The sequence below is a fragment of the Heterocephalus glaber genome, unplaced genomic scaffold (assembly GCF_053883595.1).
Source record: "Heterocephalus glaber isolate CG9 unplaced genomic scaffold, H.glaber_assembly_v1.0 deba00001687, whole genome shotgun sequence".
NCBI lineage: Eukaryota > Metazoa > Chordata > Mammalia > Rodentia > Bathyergidae > Heterocephalus > Heterocephalus glaber.
Genome location: NW_028258412.1, coordinates 10341047 through 10353224, shown reverse-complemented (window position 1 = coordinate 10353224; position 12178 = coordinate 10341047). Strand labels below are relative to the sequence as shown.

Below are 12178 nucleotides of genomic sequence, written 5' to 3'. Positions count from 1 at the left end.
TTTCTCCAGAGCCACAAAACCAGGACTGAGATAATGACCAATCAGACTCAAGCCTACCTCAGGATCCCCTTAAAAACTTGTCCTTAATTAAGGGGCTACTCTGATCATTGATAGAGTTGTGCCCATTTCAGCTTCTCAAGTCCCCTCCCTTCTGAAATCCCCTCCTGTGATAGTTGATTGTGTGAACTTGGGTAGAAAATGCCCAATTAGATGGGCTCAGCATAGTTCTGGGTGTGGAAGACACACTCTAGGGAGGATGTCGACAGAATGGTATAAAAGGGAAATGAAGAAGGAAAGATTGCTCCTATTTGAGGACTTCCATTCTTTGTCTTCACCTTGGACATCATCTCCTGGCTTCCAGTGCAGACTCTTCAGCATCCAGCACCAACCCTTCAGCCTTCTGATACAGACTCGTATGGGACACTACAGTGAGCTCTAGCCCTTTACCTGGATCCTTTGGATCTCCAGTGGGCAGACAAACCTTCTGCACTCTTCCACACCTGACACTGTGGGCAGCCATTGTAAGCCGGTCTTGTAAATTCTTATATATTTGTATAACTTGTGTTAAATCTATTTCTGTAGTAAGCACTGACTGATACAGATTTTGGTACCAGGAGTGACTCTAGAGAAACAGAATTGTAAAAATGAAATTCTTTAATGACCTTAGGGGTTCTTGGAGTTGGCTCTCTAATTTGACGAGACCTAAAGATGCCATGGTCTCTCCTTCTAATTCTATGGGGAATACTGATAATCCTTGGTATGAACTCTTTTTTTTTGAAAGGCAGGTGGCGGAACCAATAAGATAAATCCCCGGCCCTTTGGTGTAAACTCTAATACTCAGTGTAGCTGGAGATTTAGCACAGTGGTTCCACCGCCTGCCCTGCAAGCACAAGGACCCAAGTTCGATCCCCAGTACAAAAAAAAAAAAAAAAAAAAATCAGTGTAGATGCATTTGATTATCCTAATTTACCACTTGTGAGATATAAGAAATTTAGTGACTTCATATATAAAACTGGAATATTTTTGGTAGAGTGGGAAATATAATGATGCTGGCTGGTTGGTCTTAGCATCTCTGGACAAACTAGTGAAGGAAAACAATGAGCTCAAAACATCCGTAGGAAATCTAAAGTCTTCTGACTGAGGACAAATTAATAAAGGAAAATTAGGAGCTCAAAGATTCAAATTCCCAGCTCCAGACACACGTAAAAAATTTTAAAGTTTTTAAGTGTGCCCTGAAAGAAAATCATCTCCCCTCTAGCTGCAGGGCTGAGATTGCAAGAACCTAAACACAGGCCCTCATAATTTGATTGGCTGAAAAATAGTGTGAGGAATCGGAAGTAAAGATGAGGGTACTGATTGGAAAAGAATGGGATCCTATAAACTGGGTTGAAGATATTTGGTAGGATCCTGAGGAGGCTGAGGAGGCTGAGCTCCTAGATTCTAATGAGATTATTTTGCCAGCGGAAGAGATTTCCCCACCAACCGTGGTGGAGGGATCCCCACCCCCTATTCTCTGTGGTGTTGGCCTCTGCTAGTACACCTGGAGAAAGTAATCCTGTGTTAACCAAGCGTGACAATGCTAACACTCCTCAGGACCCACCCTCACCACTCACTTTTCCCCTAGGCCTATAACCAGGCTCCAATCAGAGGGCTCCTAAGGGTGAGGTACATAGTGTAACCCATGAAGAGGTCTACTATTCTCCCAAAGAACTTCTTGGGTTTTCTAACTCTTATAAGCAGAGGCCTGATAAGCAAATGTAGGAATGGATTTTATGGGTGTGGGATAATGGTGGCAAAAATATACACCTGGATTATGTTGAGTTTGTTGATATGGGCCATTAAGCAGGAAATTTTGAATTTAATGTTACAGCTTGTGGAGTAAAGAAAGGTGTTAATAGTTTATATGTCTGGTTGGCAGAAGTAGAGATCAAAAGATGGCCCACTGCAAATGAGTCATAGATGCCTGGTATTCCATGGTTTACTGTTGATCAGGGGATTCAGAGGCTTAGGAAAATGGGAATATTGGAGTGGATTTATGTCAAACCAAATCTGCCACATTGGAATGATCTGGAAAATGTATCCTTTCCTAACATCTTGAGAAACAGATTGTGAGGGACACCAACATCCCTGAAGACTCTATCATTTCTCTTCTCTGTATGCCAGACCTTACAGTGGGGACCATGCTGACTCAATTGAGAAACTTTTTTTTGGTACCGGGGATCGAACTCGGGTCCCTGCGCTTGCCCAGGAGGCGGCAAAACCACTGACCTAAATCCCCGGCCCCTCAATTGGGAAACTTAAGGGCAATGGGCTTGATTGGATCCTGGAATGGTAGAAGTCAAGTGACAGCACTTAATTGCTAAAGGAAAGGTGCATGTACTTACCCTAATGGACAGCAGAAGCAGAACAATGATCAGAATGGTTTGACATGTGTAAGCCTATGTGTAAGCTGATTAGCCACAGTGTTCCCAAAAGTGAAATAGATGGGAATGTTCCCGGGCAGCCTACAGAATTTTTACTAGATTTACATAACTGAAAAACTTTAAGGGCAAGTGAACAGAAGAAACATACTTCAAATCATGGTAACAGGGAATCACGGCTCCTCAAAAGTTTCTGGCTCTGAGCCAGTTTCCAGAGCCAGAAGCCCTTGAATGAAGAAGAGACTGGGTTCCTTTGGGGAAGGATCCTGGTGGACCAAAAATTTACTTATATGGTCAGTCTTTCTCCCATCCTTCCCAAAAGGGACCTAAGGCCTTTTGCCTGAGTGACTATATATTTGGGGAAGGGAAATAATCAGACATTTTGGGGACTACTGGATACAAGTTCTGAATTAATGCTGATTCCAGGGGATCCAAAACATCACTGTGGTCCTCCAGTAAACGTAGGGGCCTATGGAGGTCAGGTGACCAATAGTTTTTTGGGGTGTTTTTGGTACCAGGGATCAAACTTGGGACCTTGTGCTTTCAAGGCAGGCAGTGGAACCACTGAGCTAAATCCCAGGCCAAGACCAATAGAGTTTTAACAAATGTCTGACTCACAGTGGGTCTAGTAGTTCCTTGAATCCATCCTGTAGTCATTTCCCCCATTGCAGAATGCATAATTGAGATAGATATACCTAGTACTTGTCAGAATCCTCATATTGGTTTCTTAACCAGTGGTGTGAGAGCTATTATGGTTGGAAAGGCCAAATGAAAGCCGTTAGTTCCCTTTGCCTAGTAAAATACTAAACCAAAAATAGTATATCCCTAGAAGGATTGCAGAAATTAGTGCCACTATCAAGGACTTCTCCATACCTATGCATAAGGCCCATCAGAAACAGTTGGCTTTCAGCTGGCAAGGCCAGCAATACACCGTCACTGTCCTACCTCAGGGTTATATTAACTGTCTAACCCTGTGTTACAACTTAATTCACAGGGGGGCCAGGGATTTAGCTCAGTGGTTCTGCCGCCTGCCTCACAAGCACAAGGACCCAAATTCGATCCCTGGTACCAAAAACAAAACAAAACAAAACTTAATTCACAGGGGTTTTGGTTGCCTTTCTCTCCTACAAGGTATCACAATGATCCATTACATTGATGACATCAGGTCCAGGATGCTGTGCAGACTGCTCTGCCACTGAGGCCATATGATACAGCAAATCCGATGGTACTTGAAGTGTCAGTGGCAGGTGGAGATGCTGTTTGGAGTCTCTGGTGGGCCCCCATAGGTGAATTGCAAGTGGAGACCTTTAGGATTTTGGAGCAAGCCTCTGCCATCATCTGCAGACAGCTACTCTCTCTTTGAAAAACAGGTCTTGGCCAGCTACTGGGCCTTAGTGAAAACTGAACACTTGACCTTGGGACACCAGGTTACCATGTGACCTGAGTTGCCTATCGTGAGCTGGGTATTATCTGATTCACTGAATCATAAGGTTGGACATGTACATCAACAGTCTATCATTAAATGGAAACCATATATATGTACATGATTGAACCAAATAGGTTCAGAAGGTACAAGTAAGTTACATGAAGTTGCCCAGATGCCCATAGCTCCTATTCCTGCTCTATTGCCTTCTGTTTCCCAGCATGCATCTTTATGGGGTGTACCATATAATAAGCTGTCAGAGGAAGAGAAGGTTAAGGCCTGGTTTACAGATGGTTCTGCAGGTTATACACGTACCACCTGCAAGCGGACAGCTGCTGCATTACAGACCCTTTCCAGAATAGTAGTGATGGGAAATCTTCACAGTGGACAGAACTTTGGGCAGTTCACCTGGCAGAACATTTTTCCTGGAAGGAGAAATGGTCAGATGTGTGACTGTACTGATTCATGGGCTATAGCAAATGGCCAGGCCAGATGGTCAGGAACTGGAAAGGAACATGACTAGAAAATTGGTAACAAAGGTATTTGGGGAAGAGGTCTGTGGATAGACCTCTCCATGTGGTCAAAGGATACAAAAATATTTGTATCCCATGTAAATGCTCATCAAAAAGTGACCTCAGTATAGGAGGATGTGGAGAGCGGTGTTAGCCATAGAGGATCCACGTTTAATCTTACCCTCCATAATATAGAGCAAGGAGACTATGTTATGAGGAACCACATACTTGCCGAATTAGATTGCCCTGGAACGTGATGAACGTTCTGTAAGCCCGAGAAACAAGGAAGCCCATGAGGGTGGGGAATTCCCAAAGAACTGGTAAACAATGAAGCAGGTGTTTTGGATAAAGGTCATGGTTAATGACCTAACTCACTGAGTGTATAAAAGAGAGGTGAAAATAAACTTGCTTGCTCGGTCTTGGGAGCCCTCCCGACTCTATCTCTGTGTCTTTCTTTAGGCTCGGTCTTTGTGGGCCCTCCCGTCTCTCTGTTTCTTCTTTCTCAATCCTCACGTCCCCACTTAGGTCTTGTTCAACAGGTTGCGGCCGGACCGCGACAGGAGGACTTTAATGATCAAGTGGATAAGATGACCCATTCTGTAGATAGTGCTCAACCTCTTTCTTCAGCTACCTGTCATTGTCCAATGGGCCCATGAACAGAGTGGCCATGGTGGCAAGGATGAAGGTTATGCTTGGGCTCAGAATATGGACTTCCACTACCAAGGCTGATTTGGCTACAGCCACTGGTGAATGCCCAATATGCCAGTAGCAGAGACCAACACTGAGTCCTCAATATGGCACCATTCCCCAGGTGATCAGCCTGTGACATGGTGGCAGGTTTACTATACTGGACTACTACCATCATGGAAAGGACAGCACTTTGTCCTCACTGGCATAGACACTTATTCTGGATATGGATTTGCCTTTCCTACATGTAATGCTTCTGCCAAAACTACCATCCATGGGCTCACAGAATGCCTTAGCCACCATCATGGAATTCCTCATAACATTGCCTCTGACCAAGAAACAATTTCCCTTGGAGTAGCCTCTGTATATCAGAGTACCCTAGTAGGAGTGAATACTTTTTTTTTTTTGGCTTTTTGAGACAGGGTCTCACTATGTACCCTGGGCTGGCCTCAAGCTCACAGCAATCCTCCTGCCTCAGCCTCCTGAGTGCTGGGATTACAGGCGTGTGCCACCATGCCTGGGTAGGGGTGAATACTGACTCACATTATTCTGCTTTAAGAGAAGCGGCCTATAATGCAGAATTGAGTTTCAAGAAGTTAAATTTAAGAGAGAATTACAGAATGATATCAAGCTTGGCTTCAAGAAAAAGGAGATCCTCCTGAGTTTCCTTGGATCAAAGGGAGCATCAACCATGAGCACAAAGAACAAGAGCACAAGGGCCAGGGATTTAGCTCAGTGGTTTCACCGCCTGCTCCGCAAGCGCAAATGCAAGGATCCGAGTTCAATCCCCGGTACCAAAAAAAAAAAAAAAAAAAAAAAAATGAACAAGAGCACAAGACACATCTTGAGTTGCTTGAGAGGCTGACAACCAGACAGGCTACTGATAGCAACACTGGAGTCCCTGTGTCAACACAAGCAGCCATGGAGAACTCCAATGGGGCTTTGGTGACCAGCCACCTCTGTGATATCTGGTACCCAGATTTGCTGCAGCAATTGCCCTGCCACCTGTTGCTCAATCAGTCACACCTCAATCAATCACACCTCTACCAGAATGACCCCAGTGCCTTCCCTAGAGGAATTAGATATAGAGGATGAGCCCCAACCAAAATCGACAAAGTCAACAAATCAAAGTACAGTGGACGTGTTTGCCACTGATGCCAAGGGTGAAGCAGAGGACCAGACTTCTAGGACATCCAATCTTGATGATCTCCCTGGAAATACACCTTCTTTCCCCGAGGAGTTTGGAGTGACACCTGTACCAGCTCTCATTGGTCAAGGAAGAGACTGCTCACCTATGATATATATGGAAAGCCTTATGAGGTCTTATTGGAGGGACAGAAACTCATCAGCCAAGGGATTATAGGTTTATTTCCTCTCCTTAAACCTGGTGGTAAAGTGACAGCTGTTACAAACCAAGATGGAGCAATCATGACCATACCAACAAGTTTCCTCAATATAAGAGTCTGGGAGTGTCTCCTTCTAGCAGGTGATGGACTAGAGGTTGGTGAGGTTGACATCAATGGAGAGAAGCAGCAAATAACCAGGATTACCTCATGGAAATAGCTTCTCCCATGGGTTCAAGGGACATGAGTGCTAAATATGGTGGAGCCCTCAATCACCTCAGCTGATCCTCAGCCCTAAATTGCACGTATATCCATGCCATCATCCCTTGTTGTGCCTGCATCACTTTACAAACTGATATTCTAACTTCTATTTTTTACTTTTATATAAAAACCCTGTGAAGACCATTAAGAAAAATATAAAATAAAAAGTAAAACATCCCATCAGAACCCCATACAGTGTCTATAGGGCTCTAAAGGACAAGGCTGTATTTCATAATCCTTGTTAATGAACCAGTAGCAACTGCATTTCATTATGAATCTGACCTGTGATTAGGTCTCAGTATTTCCTAATGGCACATGATTGGCCATGACATTTCAATGATGTTATGGCTTGTGTCTAGATGTCCCTCCAAAGCCTCATATAGTCTTAGGTGGGGTTTTTTCAGAGGTGGCTGAATCTATAGAGTGTGTGATGCTGGGAATAAGGGTGTGTGATTACTAAATCAGTCCACTGATGGGTTTGGCACCACCCTAATCCTGGTAGCCTAGAGTATACAAGGGCAGAATGAAGCTGCTAAGATCCCTTGTTTGCTTTGCTACCTTCTGCCTACCATGAATAGTTTCTCCTCTGCAATGGCTGTCTGCCATGCCACCCTGCCTTGGAGCCAGCTGATTATGGACTGAAACCTCTTCAAACTGTGAGCTAAATAAACCTTTGCTCCTTTAACTTTGGGTGTTGGGTATTTTTGTCTCAGCAACAGAAAAGTAACTAAGACAAATGGTCATAAGACTTTTCTGTGAAAGGCCCCAGAATTCATGTTCCATAATGCACCTTAGGCATGGTGCATTCCTTTACAGTGAGCCCTGGTACTGCCACCTATCATACTCAGTTCTGGCAGGACTCTGAGACAGCAGGAGCCACAGCTTTCTGTCTACACAGAGGTCTGATATTGAAGAGTAGGAAATGACATGTTCGTGTGAGAAGTCTGCCTCCCATCATTTAGCCTGGTCCTGGTTTCAGTGTCCTGGGCAAGGAACACTGTAAATGAACAGAAACAAGAGGATTGCATGAGGGGGGACTGTTAGTCAGGGTGGGCATGTGGCTTTCTTCCTAGGAGGACCAAGTGTAGGTCCTACATTTCAATGTGGAGAGAGTAAAGGTAGCTGGGTCAGGAAAGTTTCCACAATGTCCTTGTTGACCCTACCAGGTGAAGTGGGTTCTTAGAGGGAGGTAGGCCATGGGGTGGGAGGTAGATTCCAAGGTTGCAGGTTAGCACTTTCAGTTCAGCCTCATCACTTGAGGTATCCCACTATGCTTTGGCCCCTTATGAGTGGCAATAAGCAGGATGTGGCCCTTGTGGAAGGCCTGAGTACTAACTGGGTGGGATCCTGACAGCACTGTGTCCCTGAGTGCCACAACTCCTGCTACTGTGAACACATCTAGGAAGTATTTGCAGGGCTCTGCTTGTCACCTTTGTGTACATGTGGCCCTGCTAGAAATCCCTCTGGCCTGGATGTTGCTCTCGCAGCATCAGTGTCCCCTAGGTCTCATGCAATGCTTGACCCTGTTACATGTGCACAGGGAGCGCAAATAAATTAATAATTAGAGCAGGCCAGTGAATTCCTCTGCAATGCACTGCCAGGGGAGGGGTCATGTCTTCCTTCTCTTTGGATCTCTTAAGTCTGTGCTTCCCAATTTGGTAGCCACTACACTGATGTGTCTCCATGTTTAAACTGAATAAGTAGAATTATACACCCAGCACACCAGCCACACTTAAATTTACTATTTATCCTCTTCTGTGTGTCCTACTTCCTTATAGGTCTTGCCATATGGCTTGGCCCCACATGACTGATGGCCAACTGCTAGCCTCCTCTGGCCCTTTAGATAGAAAGCCATAGAGTCAGGCCTCTATATACTGCCAATCAGTGGATGCGATAAAGGAGGTAATCACCACCTACATGACCCTCAGCTTAGACCATTGACTACTTTGTCTAGTAACAATATCAAACTAAATATTGTCTGTTTCCAGCTGCACACCAACAGCCGTCTATTGTGCAGCTGGCCCATGGCTCAACTCATCCACATACCAGGCAAGTGTGGTTATAAATAGCTGATCCTCCTTGTGGAGGATTTTCTTGGGCTCTTCAGGTGGATGGGACAATGGTGCAACATCGTCTGTGTACTTCACCAGCCCTAGCACCTGCTGTAACTCAGCAGAAAGGGAACTTGTGCTCTGCATTCTGTTACTCTAAATACGCTATTTGACCAGCCTTGGCACTTGAGTGATCTCTATCTTTGGAACAGACATTTATTTATTTATTTATTTATTTATTTATTTATTTATTGGTACCAGGGATCGAACTCAGGACCTTGCGCCTGCAAGGCAGACGGCATAACCACTGAGCTGAATCCCCGGCCGGGGATAGATATTTATGAGGTAGCTATCCGGCCACTGGGTAGGTGGTTGACACCTTTATGCCCCCTTAGTGATTGGACTCACAGGCCTGCGAGGCTGTATATACAGCCACTAGCTGTTTCTCTGTGTGCTGTCCCAAACTTAACCAAATGCCCTGGCTTTACATGAACATCTAGTTTATAGGGCTTATGCCTGCAGCACAGCCTGTTTTGCTGCCCTATTGGTTGGCATCTTTTACCCCATCCGTCTGTCTGGCATCTTTTGTCTAATATTCTTGCTCATTGTCTTCCATCCTATTATTATCTCTCAACCTATTAGATGTCTGATTGTGCCAAGTTTGTGTTCTCTAAAATCGAAGAATGAATTCTAAGAACAACAGAGGTTAAGAGTAGGAAAACATTGTAGAGTAGCTGAGAGCAGCCGCGCCGACGAAGGCGCGTCGTGGCAGTTGCGCCATCTGTCCGGAGCGGAGCCGGCGGGGAGGGGGCTGCGGGAATGGAGGAGGGGTCGCCGGAGCCAGAGGCAGCCGAGACCCGCCAGCCGGCCGGCCCCAGGAGCAGAGGCGAGTCTGCGCTCGGAGCCGGCGTTTCCCGCCGTCAGGCGCGCACCGAGGACTCCCAGGGTGCACACAAAGCCCGGCCGGCGCGGAGCTGCCGGAGCCGCCTGACCGCGCCGGAGGAGGGCGGGTAGAGGACCATGTGCCTGGGCTCCGGAGCCGGGCGCCGCTCAGATTTCTGAAGAGGAAGGATGCTGATCCAGACTTGGAAAAAGACCAGTCCTGCCGCTGTTTCAGAAGACTTGTGGTGGGCCGGGTATTTAGCTCAGTGGTTTCGCTGCCTGCTGCGCAAGCGCAAGGACCCAAGTTCGATCCCCGGTACCAAAAAAAAAAAAAAAGACAGACATGTGGTGTATATAAAGTTTGTGGTAATTGGCGGAAATTTGAGAATTTGATAATGGGCTGTGCGCAATGTAAGGACAAAGAAGCAACAAAACCGACGGAGGAGAGGGATGGCAGCCTGAACCAGAGCTCCAGGAACCGCTATGGCACAGACCCCACTCCGCAGCCCGACCCCAGCTTCGGTGCGGCCTCCATCCCAAACTACAACTTCCATGCAGTCGGGGGCCAGGGGCTCACCGTCTTTGGCAGGAGTGACACCCTTTGTGGTTCTTTTTTTTCCCCCCCATTAAGTTTATTGGTACATTTAAGGTATAAAATACAGTTACATATTCGTGGTTCTTTGTGACTGAAGTACGGACAGAAGATGACTTGAGCTTTCACAAAGGAGGAAAATTTCACATATTAAATAGCTCGGAAGAAGACTGGTAGGAAGCCCACTCCTTGACAACTGGAGAGACAGGTTATATTCCCAGCAATTATGTAGCACCAGTTGACTATATACAAGCAGAAGAGTGGTACTTTGGAAAACTTGGCTGCAAAGATGTGAAGCGAAAGCTTCTGTCATTTGGAAACCCAAGAGTTACCTTTCTTATCCGTGAGAGCGAAGCCACCAAAGGTGCCTATTCACTTTCTATCAGTGATTGAGATGATATGAAAGGAGACCATGTCGAACATTATAAAATTCGCAAACTTGACAATGGTGGATACTATATCACCACCCGGGCCCAGTTTGAAACACTTCACCAGCTTGTACATTACTCAGAGTAAGCTGATGGTTTGTGTTTGAACTTAACTGTGATTTCATCCAGTTGTGCCCCACAAACTTCTGGGTTGGCTAAAAATGCTCGGGAAGTTGCACTGATCCATTGTTTCTGAAGAAGAAGCTGGGGCAGGGGTATTTCGCTGAAGTGTGGCTTGGTACCTGGAATGGAAATACAAAAATAGCCATAAAGACTCTTAAACCAAGCACAATGTCCCTGAATCATTCCTCGAGGAAGCACAGATCATGAAGAAGTTGAAGCACAACAAGTTGATCCAGCTGTATGCGGCAGTGTCTGTTTTTTTGTTTTGTTTTGTTTTGGTACCAGGGATCGAACTCAGGTTCTTGTGCTTGAGCAGCAGGCAGCGAAACCACTGAGCTAAATTCCTGGCCCAGCGGTGGTGTCTGAAGAACCCATTTACATTGTCACCAAGTACCTGAATAAAGGAAGTTTACTTGATTTCTTAAAAGATGGTGAAGGAAGAGCTCTGAAATTACCAAATCTTGTGGACATGGCAGCACAGGTTGCTGCAGGAATAGGTTACATTGAGTGCATGAATTATATCCACAGAGACCTGCGATCAGCAAACATTCTAGTGGGGAATGGACTAATTTGCAAGATTGCTGACTTTGGATTGGCCTGGTTAATTGAAGACAATGAGTACACAGCAAGACAAGGTGCAAAGTTCCCCATTAAGTGAAAGGCCCCTGAAGCAGCTCTACATGGGAGGTTCACAATCAAGTCTGATGTGTGGTCTTTTGGAATCTTACTCACAGAGCTGGTCACAAAAGGAAGAGTGCCATACCCAGGCACGAACAACTGGGAGGTGCTGGAGCAGGTGGAGCGCGGCTACTGATGCCCTGTCCACAGGACTGCCCCATCTCTGTGCATGAGCTCCTGACCCACTGCTGGAAAAAGGACCCCAAAGAGTGCCCCACTTTTGAGTACTTGTAGGGCTTTCTGGAAGACTACTTTGCCACCACAGAGCCCCAGTAGGAGCCTGGGGAGAACCTGTGAGAGCCAGGTCTGCAGAGGGCTTGTCCCAGAGGCTCCCCACCCCTACCCATTAGCTTTCAATTCTGTAGCCAGCTGCCCTGAGCAGTCAGAACTGTCCAGGATCAGGTTGTATGTGACTCTGAAGCTGATGAACTTCCATGGCCCTCATTAATGACACTTGTCCCCAAATCCAAACCTCCTCTGTGAAGCATATGAGACAGAACCTTGTTATTTTTCTGAAATTTTAGTTCCTTTTTTATTATGATTTATTTGTGTTTATGTTTTTAAATTGTTTAACTTTCTTAATTTAGTAATTAAAAAGAGAGGATTTTACATTTGAAAAAAAGAGTAGGAAAATATTTATTGATAGGATAGCTCATGAGAGGCAGGAGGGAACCTGAATGGGTAGCCAGGGACATCACTTTACAGGGAAGTTTTATAGAGCAAATCCCACATGGGTACAATGTGGGTTACAGCTATGATTAATCAATAAGGTTACAAA

General features: G+C 45.6%; 1 pseudogene; it reads left to right on the top strand.

The window, feature by feature from the left end:
• Positions 1-9974: 9974 nt before the first annotated feature.
• On the top strand, positions 9975-11697 carry LOC101697026 (tyrosine-protein kinase Fyn-like; annotated as a pseudogene).
• Positions 11698-12178: the final 481 nt, after the last annotated feature.